Source organism: Falco peregrinus, chromosome 2 (genome assembly GCF_023634155.1).
Source record: "Falco peregrinus isolate bFalPer1 chromosome 2, bFalPer1.pri, whole genome shotgun sequence".
In the NCBI taxonomy this organism is placed as follows: Eukaryota; Metazoa; Chordata; class Aves; order Falconiformes; family Falconidae; genus Falco; species Falco peregrinus.
This window is the reverse complement of record NC_073722.1, coordinates 44,670,009-44,680,087: the sequence shown is the minus strand read 5'-3', so window position 1 is coordinate 44,680,087 and position 10,079 is coordinate 44,670,009.

The following is a 10,079-nucleotide window of genomic DNA, read 5'->3' as shown; positions in this document are numbered from 1 at the left end:
TTTGTATTTCTTTATTAAAGCACAGTTGTTAACCCTGACTTCCGTTACATACATTAAAGCCAGCTTTTTGGCTTGTAATGGGAGAGGGGCTGAGCTCATGGACTGCAGGAGACACTCCAGGGCTGTTTTCACCCGTGTCAAAGAGTTGGGTTTAAAGTGCATTTGCTTTCAAGAACCAGCAAGCAGTTGGACCTTGCAAATGTGGCCTAGCCACAGAAAACAGTGAGAGAAAGGGAACTGGAAGGCAGGAGAAAACCATCATTACAAGATGACCTGAAAGGGGGAACTGCAATTTTTGTATGGGGCCACACTGTAATTCTCCTGTCTGGGTTTCGAGCAAGAGCGATGGGGACAGCTTGGGGTTGTCCCCACCCTGGCACACACAGACTAGGGAAACACTGTGGGTATTTCTTTCTTTGAGCAGAGTCAAACATTCACCAAGCGTTTTCAATTTGAGAAATCCCATCATATTTTAGTCATGAGTTCTGCGGTGGCTCTCGGTTTGTGAGAGTTAATAATTAGCAGTAAGGCAAGGTCTGCAGAGAGAGTCAGTGATATGATACTGCGGATACACTATTTACCTTTTTTTTTTTTTTCCTTTCAGTGCCTGTTATAGATAAGGAGTTTACTGCAAGTACATAAGTCACAAGCTGGGTGGTATCATCAGTTTGCAGCTGGGGCTTCAGGTCACTCAGTATCCTTTGTCCCCCTGATTAGGGAAACATTAACCCTTGAGATCAAGTTGCTCATTTACAAATTCCCAAATTCACTTTCCTTAAACATTCCCTGCTATTCCCAACCTTACCGCTACCTGCCAGTAAATGCAGGCAGAAAGATAGTCTCTAAAAGTTAAAAAAAAAATGAATTGGTTTGCTTGGTTTAAGCGAGCAAGGCTCTGCAAGAGGCTGTATGGATGCTTTTACATCCCAGCAGAAGGTCAGGCCAGGCGAGAGGAGCAGCAATGGCCATCCCTAACGCTGCTCCATGCTTCTCAGCCCAGATCCACCAGCCCACTCTGACAACAAGAAAGCTAAATTTTTACCAAAGGGTAGCAAGCCTGTGAGCTTGAACACGGTCAGGGAGGTGATACTCATGTTTCCTGGCTGGGCACACACCCAGTGTCAGCCGAGGTAGGAGCTGACCTTGCCTCACTCCTCCCCAACAAACACACCAAGTGATCGCTCTCCTCGGCCAATAGCAAGGTAATGATGTTTGTATCATGCTGGAAAAGCAAAACAGCCCTCATGCTGTCACCTCCCCGGGATAAGCAGTGCCAAAGCCTTTGCTCCTGGTTGGCACCGGCCCCCAGTCCACGTTTTGGATGGGAGGGCACCAGGAGCCCCTGTAGCGCAGCCCCCACGCAGGGTGATCTGCAGGAGCTCAGCTGAACATGACCCACCACAGGACAGCAGGGACATGACGTTCATTAGACAAAGGGAATGCTGAGAGGCCAGTAGGATTTATATGTGTTTTTCCCAGATGCCGAATGCCTTATTAAACTAGAAATCACACACCAAACCCATAACATCTCCTGGACATAAGGTGTTGCACCCCATTGCTCATACCGCACCTGCTGCTGGGATGCCAGCTGCAGTGGGTGATGGGCATTAGCATTTCCCTTTATTTCTGATCTAGTAACTGCCAAGGGAATTTAGCAGCCAAGGACATACCAAAGGTGAGGACCAAAGTGAGGATCATCTCATGAACAGGACACCACCACCAGCCTTGTTCAAAGTATTACACAGGATTCACAGCAGCAGTCACCAGCTACCTGCTTATTAAATATATGTCCCCACAGCTGCCAAGCCCTTCTTGCACAAGGAGCCCTGCCCTGTACAGACACCTCTAAATCCAAACATCTTCAAGCCAGGTTTTATACCAGCTTAGGCTGCCATGGGTGGGAAGGCTGCCTATGGAGTCTAAAAATACCGTGTATAACAATCTGCTCCACAAAGCCAGATTCTTCTTTCTTTCAAGGGTTTTTCTGTTGTTGGGATCAGCAGAGAAGCAGGGGAGCAGCAGGATCTTTCCTACCATTTCTACCCTTGCATGCTGAGCTCGAAGGAGCTTTCACACAACCACATCTGCAAAACATCTCACCAGGCTCAGCTGAGCACTTCCATCTCCCTCTGTCCCACACAAACAGAAATACTACCACTTAGACTGACCCATCATTATTTTCACAGCCAGGTAAAATCACTTCAGCAGTCTGGTGCTGGCCCCCATGGTTCCCGTTCATCATCCTCGCTCTAACTGAGATATTTCCATACCAAAACAGGATGGCACAGGCAAAGCAGAGACCTCTGCCCCAACCAAGGTGGCCAAGTACAAACTGTCCTGTTGATAACACCCAACCACGTGCCCCTGAGGATATTCCTCAGGGCAGACCCCAGCCTATGTGTTTTTCTCCTCATATTCTCACTTTGGAGATGTGAAAAAAATTCCCATTAACCTGGGTGAGGGTGGCTGACCCTTGTGCAGTGGAAAAAGAGGGCTCCACATTGCAAATCCAAGTTAGTGTCACCAAAGGTGCTGGTGGGCTGCTGCAGCCAGGGCCCAGAATGCAGGTTAACCTGTCAGCAGAGGAAACAAATTTCAGCCTAAACCACACAGCAGATATAAACAGCAGGTGTTGAAGCAGAAGTCACCACCTGAAATTTTTGATTGAGTAGTATAGGAAAAAAAAGTCCTTGTTGCATCTACCCTCCACCTAGCTGCCCTCCACGCCAAGGGCTGAGATGATGCACCAGGATGGCAGTGCCTGAATCAACCCATTAACCAATGTGCATCAACCCAAATCACTCATAAACACATCCGCATCAGCCCAAACCATGCATAAAACCACATGCAATGGTCAGGACTGGCCTTACACCCCTTCTGTGTCCTTAATCCACACCCGGCACTGCCTGACGGATGCCAGAACTAACAACTTTTCCCTACAAGCTACCTACATTTGGCAGGGATCAGCAATCACCTTTCAGGGAAAGTTTAAAGTGCCTCTTACCACAAATCTTGGGCTGAGCCCAGCTCCTCCAAACTGGAAGGGGAGATACACCATTTGCACAGCTCACCTGGTGACCTGCTGGCCCAACTCTGCATGCTGCTGCAGTTACAGGATTTATTCCCTCCCTCTACAGCCCCAGAGCCTGGAGAACCATCTCTTCCCCCATAACTCACTAGGAGATCCATCACCTAAGCAAGGCAATGTAGATCCTTCCTCCTAGATGGCTGATTTGCTGAAAACAATTGTCATATATATGCACATGCATAACACACAGAACTACGGAGAGTGCTTCCTTGGGTTTTGGATGTGGTATTTCACAGACTCAACTGTATTTCAATGGGAGTTTCCTTATTCCTGCCCTGCTATATGTCACAGTGGCACCAGTTACACTGCAGCTGTAAGATGTGTATTGTAATTATTAGTAATTGTATTCACTTACTCCATATAAAAATATCAGCACAGTAACATGAATGATTTGTGTAATGATATATTTGCTGTTATTAGGACCTAATATGTTATGCCTGTAATTACATGCTACGCCCCATATAATAGGCCTGGAATTGCTGTGTAAATTTTGGGTAATTACAGAAAACTATGCTACAAACAGGTCCCCCTAGACCCAGTGGAGTATTCACTACCAGGAAATAACCATTATTAAAGGCTCTACAACAGACAAACCGATAGACTGAAAGCCAAAAGCCATCTGAATATATAGCGGTAATGATGGGGAAAAAGAAAGAGCATGTGGGTATATTAGGGGAGAAATAACCAGTGCGGGGAAGCAAGAGAAGTACCAGTCCAGGTAGCATTATCTGTGGGGAACATTTCTTCTAATTCTCATTTCAGCAGTGCTCCAGCAAAAATCCAAGGAACTTCCAGCAGGCACAATATAAGCTCCAAGTAGCACAAGGTCATTCAGATGCAACTGTTCTGAAGGATTTAGAAGCCATGCTCTTCATTAAAAAATAAAGCTATAATGCTTGCATCTAAATTAAAACTCTGCCAGAGGTCATTACAGATTACAGCTTCATGCATAGTCAGGCTTTTCTAAATCAGCTGGAAATATTGACATTGATTAAAATTTATGCTCTTCTTTGCAGATCCAAGAGCTTTTCCAGATTTCAACACACTTTTTCTTTGGTGAACCTGATCCTTTCCCTCCTCACTGCAGCATCTGCACGACTTCCATCTAAAATCAATAGCAATAGCAGGGTCCCCCATGGTCTTCTTGCAGTTGTGAACATTTCTCCCAAGGATGGGACGTGATAGGAAGAAATGAGATCAGCCATTTTTATGGCTGAGTGAATAGTTACGGGCTTTGAGGGCTTTCTCATGGTCATGAACCTCGGAACAACTTCTGATTGTTTTAATTTCACTGCAGCCTTCCAGCTTCGTCATCTACACTGCCAGCTTCTATTAAGGTTCCATTAAAAGGCAATGAAACACAGGGCTTTTTACAATACCCTTGACAGAACAATTTCCCTTTCTCGATACAGCACAAATTTTCAGCCAAAAATACATCTTTCGGGTTAAAAAAAAGGGGGGAGGGGAGAGAGAGAGACAATTTCAAGCAGATCAAAATATTTTGTGAAATGTTGTCAAATGGTCTCAGCCAGAAAAAACAATCCAGAAAAGGCTAATTTTCAAAGCAAAACATTGATTTTTCCTTTTTGCCTATCATAATTACATTTGTTTCCACTTGCTTATGAAAAGCCTTAGCTATCAGACAGTATTTCATTTTACGTAGAGCTAAGTATTTTGCACAGATCAAAACGTTTTCCACAACACTTTGTCACTGATAGATGTTCAGTAATTAAATTTTACTATTACTAGTTGTACCTTTTCCTCTGAGGATCCTAACATCTCATCAGCAGTGTAACTAAACTTAGCCACAAAGAGAAGGACAAATCCTGTCTTCAGATATAACTGGGTGAATTCAAGCAAATCCTGATTGAAACAAAATGTGTTCTAAAAGGTAAGGGCTGGGGGGGAGTAAAAAATTTAACCCTGAGTTACACATAGAATAAGCTTGCCTAAGATACTGAAAGGTTTAACCTACAACATACCAATAACTTATAAAATCTTTGTCCTTTCTTACCAGTATTGAAATTACAAGTCTGATTTGGGGTTATCCATGCATGTGCTTGATCTTCCTGGAAGTTCATGGGATTTCTCGTAGCATTAAGCACAAGCAACCATTTTGTTGCCTGTGACTCAGTGTCAGGGATGGGTTTTGTGCAGTGAAAGATCACATAGCTTCAGATGTTGATAGATATTAAAATTAAGTTCCTATCCTCATGAGCATGTTCCTCTCATCTGGCACACTGCGCTAAAAGAGATGACTAGGGCTGGCCCCCATCCCACGTATATAAGAGAGCGTAAAACACGGGCTTAAGTATAGGTGTCTTTGCAACAAAGCAGAAGATCTCATTGCTCTATCCCTTTCCATGATATGCATTATAGTAGCATATAACTCATGAATTACACCATAAATCACTCCTGGATTTGCTGTGCAAAGAAAAGCAAGGAAGTTTTTTTGGAAGGAGCCTGAGAGGGCTGAAAGTGAGAGAAGTTGGCAAGATCCACGGACAGGCTTGAGCCCCTGATAGAGGAGCCAGCAGAGGAGAGCTGGACTGTGGGGTGGGTAGGGCCCTGAGCAGCTGAGGCTGTTGTGGGGAGAGCCGTGATGGACTGAGACCCCCACCACATCGGCAGCACACACGCTGGAGCAACCATGGGGCTGACATGAAATATTGAGCGAATGCTCCTTGTAAGAGTGATGACTCTTCTGTGAGCTGAATGGAGAGGATCCTGCACAAAAATACTGTACAGTGATCATGAGACCTTCCTGAGACATAGGCTTGTGAAAGCTAACTGAAGATGGGAGATAAAACCTTCATTCTGGAATCTTCTAAATCCTCCGTGACAGAGTCCATGGTTCCAGTGCAGTGTATAGGCAAACACTGCCTATGCGCTCCAAGACTGACCGGAGTTCTACAGACCGCACGTTTGCGTGTCTACTATTCAAACCTAATTGTAATGACTTCACATAAAATAGTAATAATCAACTATCAGTAATACTTAAGGAATTGGGGGAAAAATAAAGAGAAAATGTTCATTCTTAATAAAAACTAGTGCTGACGGTCAGGAAATTGAACCTTCTGCTAGCATTAGTTACAGGAGCCAAAAACATTGCTGCTGAATGTTTCTGGGGAGCATATGCTTTATATACTTGAAAGATACTCTTCTATACCAAGCCTTTGTAATTGCAGAGACGTGGAAAATAAAGGCAGAAATAATAAAGATTTCCTCTTCCTCTGGTAGCTCATCAGCCCAGGCTGTATTTGTGTCCAAGCAGAGAGCTGTCTTCATCCCAGCCTCTCTCCTCCCTGCATCCCCAGGATGCAGTCCTATGTGCAGTTAGCTGACATTTCCCTAATGAATCAAACCATTTGCTCCACAAATACGAGATGCAGGGCCAATATTTGCAAAAGCTGCCTTTAAAACTCTGGCAGCAATTTAGTGTGGTCATGTTTCTGAGTGTGAAGTTCTTCATATATGAATGCTTGCACTCAGGATTTATTTGCTTGGACTGCACTCACATCCGTGCAGGGAGCGTGACCATGAACCCAAAGTTTTCCATGTGCTATCTGTTAGGTGGGGGAAAATGGGTTTAAAGGATTAGAAACCAGGTAAGGACTGGAAACCTGCTATGGATTTGCAGATCCAGGGTGGTGTTTAGGGCTATAGAGTAGGGAGTGAGTGAGAGGAAAGGAAAATGAAAAGATTTTTACATTTATGTGAAGCAAACCCAGTAGTTCTGCTACATTCACTGGTATCTTTCTTTCCTTGCACTTCACTAAGCAAGGGACAAGTGCCTTTCTGTGCACATCTGGGAGCACAGCAACACAAAGGGTGGTGCACAGATCCCAGAGGTGGCCTCAGACCCGGAAATGGTCTGGCCACATCAGCACCATCTAAAATCAAGGCTAATTAATTCTTGCAGGAGCATATCAGTGCCGGTGCTGCGGTGTTAACACAAGATGAGGCTGCATCCAGGACCTGAATGGGGACCTGCCATTCGGGTGTACTCGCTGACCTGGCTTGGGGAGCCCCGACACACCCCTGCCTCACATCTCACCTGCTATTCGCTGTGCTTAGACAGGAGGGGCCACAGCTCAACCTGAGCACCATGTTTGCAAGGGGTATTTCTGAAGGTTTAGTGACATGCACTGTCTCAGCTGCACAAGGCAGGACCACACCGCATGGCGCACACAGTAGTTGCAAGCCAGGAAGACGCCCCTTGCCCCAGCCACACACAAATCTGCCTCAGTACTGTATCGCCCCCATTTTTAGCTTTTTCTTCTTTGAAAGAAATGCTAAATTCAATACAGAAAGAAAACCACCAAAAGTCTTGCAGCTTTGAGGGAGAAAACTGCTTGCTCAGAAGCGTGAAATTAAATGCTCTCGAGTGTGCATTTGCCCAGCTCCACACCATGTGTACCTCACCAGCTCTGCAACGGGCTGAGAGCTCACTAATTCGCTCTATGGCCTCATCCTGCAAACATGCACCCCTGCAAGCGAGGCTTACTCATGGAAACACTATGCCTGCATTCCCGATAGCGAGCGGCTCGGGAGGAACCTGCTCCCAGCACTGCCCGGGGGACATGGCTGGCACCATCCAAGCCGTCAGCCTGGCACCCTCGGGAGGGCTCCAGCAGTACAGCAAGCCACCAAGCCTGGCCAAGAGCATGGGATCCCACAGCAGCTCTCAACAGACTCCAGGGACGCACCCAGGAGTTTTACTACAAGCAGTTTGCCTGCCTGTCCACACCTGTGTTACCAGAGTTTGCTTTGTGGTGTATTTTCCTTAGGAAAATTTGGATGTTGGTGCTCCCTAGCCCCCAGCCCCCTCCAACAGCCTTCAAGTCCTCAGGGCTGGGCATGAGGCACGCAAAACAGGCTCGTGGCAGCTGACCCCCAAATCACGACAGCGCCTGGCACATTTGCAAGGCTGCAGAATGGTCAGTCTCCCGCTCCTCAACTTCACCAGTCAGACACATTGGGGAAAACTGGCCTCTGATCCACAAACCATGTTTTCTAGGGCAAGACAGGACCATACCAGTTCTGGAAGTTACGTCACGTCCCTGGGCTCCCAGCTCAGACAGTCCCCGTGGAGGTTGCAACTGCATTCTGCGACACATGACCCTTGGTCCCTGCCTGTGCACCCTCCCATCCCCAAGTGAGAGGCTCCATGTAAGTGATCTCACACTTTGGAAGAGAAGAAAGCTGAGGGACCTACCCTTCTTTGAGACATGAGGTAGCAAAAAGTTGCTTGCTTGCTTGCTTTTAAACCCGAGGGGTTTGAAAGGGTTGTCCCTCAGGGGGACACCCTCTGGGTGTGAGGTATGTCCCCACCACGGCAGAGGCTGAGGTACTCCCAGGACCTCAGGAGTCCCCTGAGGACCACGTCGTCTTTGCACTGCAGCGGGGAGCGCCTGCTGTGACCCCCTCCCGCATGGCTACAGCTCTGTTGGTAATGGTGCACCAACGTGCACGTAACACGTTCCAGACCCCTTTGGTTTGACTGGTGCATATTTTGACAGCTCAGAGAAAACATTTTGCAAGATGCACAGTCAAAGGCTCTTTCAAGCTGAGATGTTGTGGAAAGCCGCGTGAGCTCTCCAAGGCACTATCTCTCTCTCTCTCTGCCAGCTGCTTTAATGAAAGCTCCCTGTGCAGGCCAGAAGATACAGCAGGGAATAATACATTCCTTTAAATAGCATCCTAGCTGGCTTGAGGAGGCCATGAACATTTTAACTTACTTTATAATTTTCCTGTGGTTCAACCCTCTCCCCTGCAGCAGTCTGCTCTGGGCACCAGGGCCAAGCAAAGACATGGGAAGCCTTTAAAATGGCATTAGCTAACCCATGACTGTTCAGGGAGCGCTTGTGTTCATGTCCTTTCCCAAGCAACTCTGCATGCCGCACAATACCTACCCTGTAGTGTGCTGCTCAGACGTTAATTACCCGGAGGTAATTGGCATATGAAGACAGCGCTGAGGTCAGCAGAGGAGGCTTTGTTCCGCCAGGGACTGATCTCAAAGAGATGATCGGTTCAGTAACACGTGGTGCTGGCCAGAAAATGCTCCCCTAACATCCTCCACGTGACATTTTTCTAGAGGCAAAGCCAGCTAAAGAGGTCCCTGAATGTCCTCTTCCTTCAGACCCATGCAGGACAGTGAATGAAAACACTTGGGGCCGAGAGGGGAAATAAATTAATTGAAATTTTAAAAAGTGCACAGACCCTATTTGCAGCACGACCAACAGGCAATTGTTTTGACAAAGCAGCGGGACAGCAAACTGCCAAGCAACAGCAGGAAAATGTTTGAGGCTAAGGAGCACTGGGATTCCTTTAAAGCAGCTTTGCTCAAGATGAAGCGTGCATAGGGGACTGTCTCCTGGATGACTAGGAGTAGCATGAGGACAACACTGAGAGGTTTAAAATTTCTGTATAGAAAGTTATTTAGAATCCCACCCCATTGGAAATTTTGGATAAAAACTTAATATTCACCGGCAACAGTAGTCTCCAGCCTAAATAAAAAATAAAAAGAGGAAAAATTGTTTTGGGGAAAAATATCAAAAGGGTCATTTTTCTCTGCTGAAAGCTGAAATTCTTCCACAAAAAACTAATTTTGCCACTCCCCAGAAAAAATATCAGTGTTTTTCCATGGGTGATTTTTAACGGTTGCCTCATTGTCTTCAGCTTCAGTGTTCCTTCCACAGAGCCTCCCAGCCCTGCCCTTGCCTCACTGTGCTTATCAGCTGGCACACAACATCTCCAGGATGGGACAGGTTTTTCTGTCATGCAGCTCACAGCACACCCGGTGTTGGAGTTTTAATCAGATGATGTTACTGATGGCAGTGCTCTGATACAGCCATAGCTTTGCAATGCTGAATGTGTGTGCTACCAGAGCATGTCAAAGCTGCTGGGCTTTCTCTCTGGTTTAATTTCTCTGCAGCACCCTGTGCTTCTTGTCTTGCTCTGCCACTGTCCCAAAATACAACTACTTCTT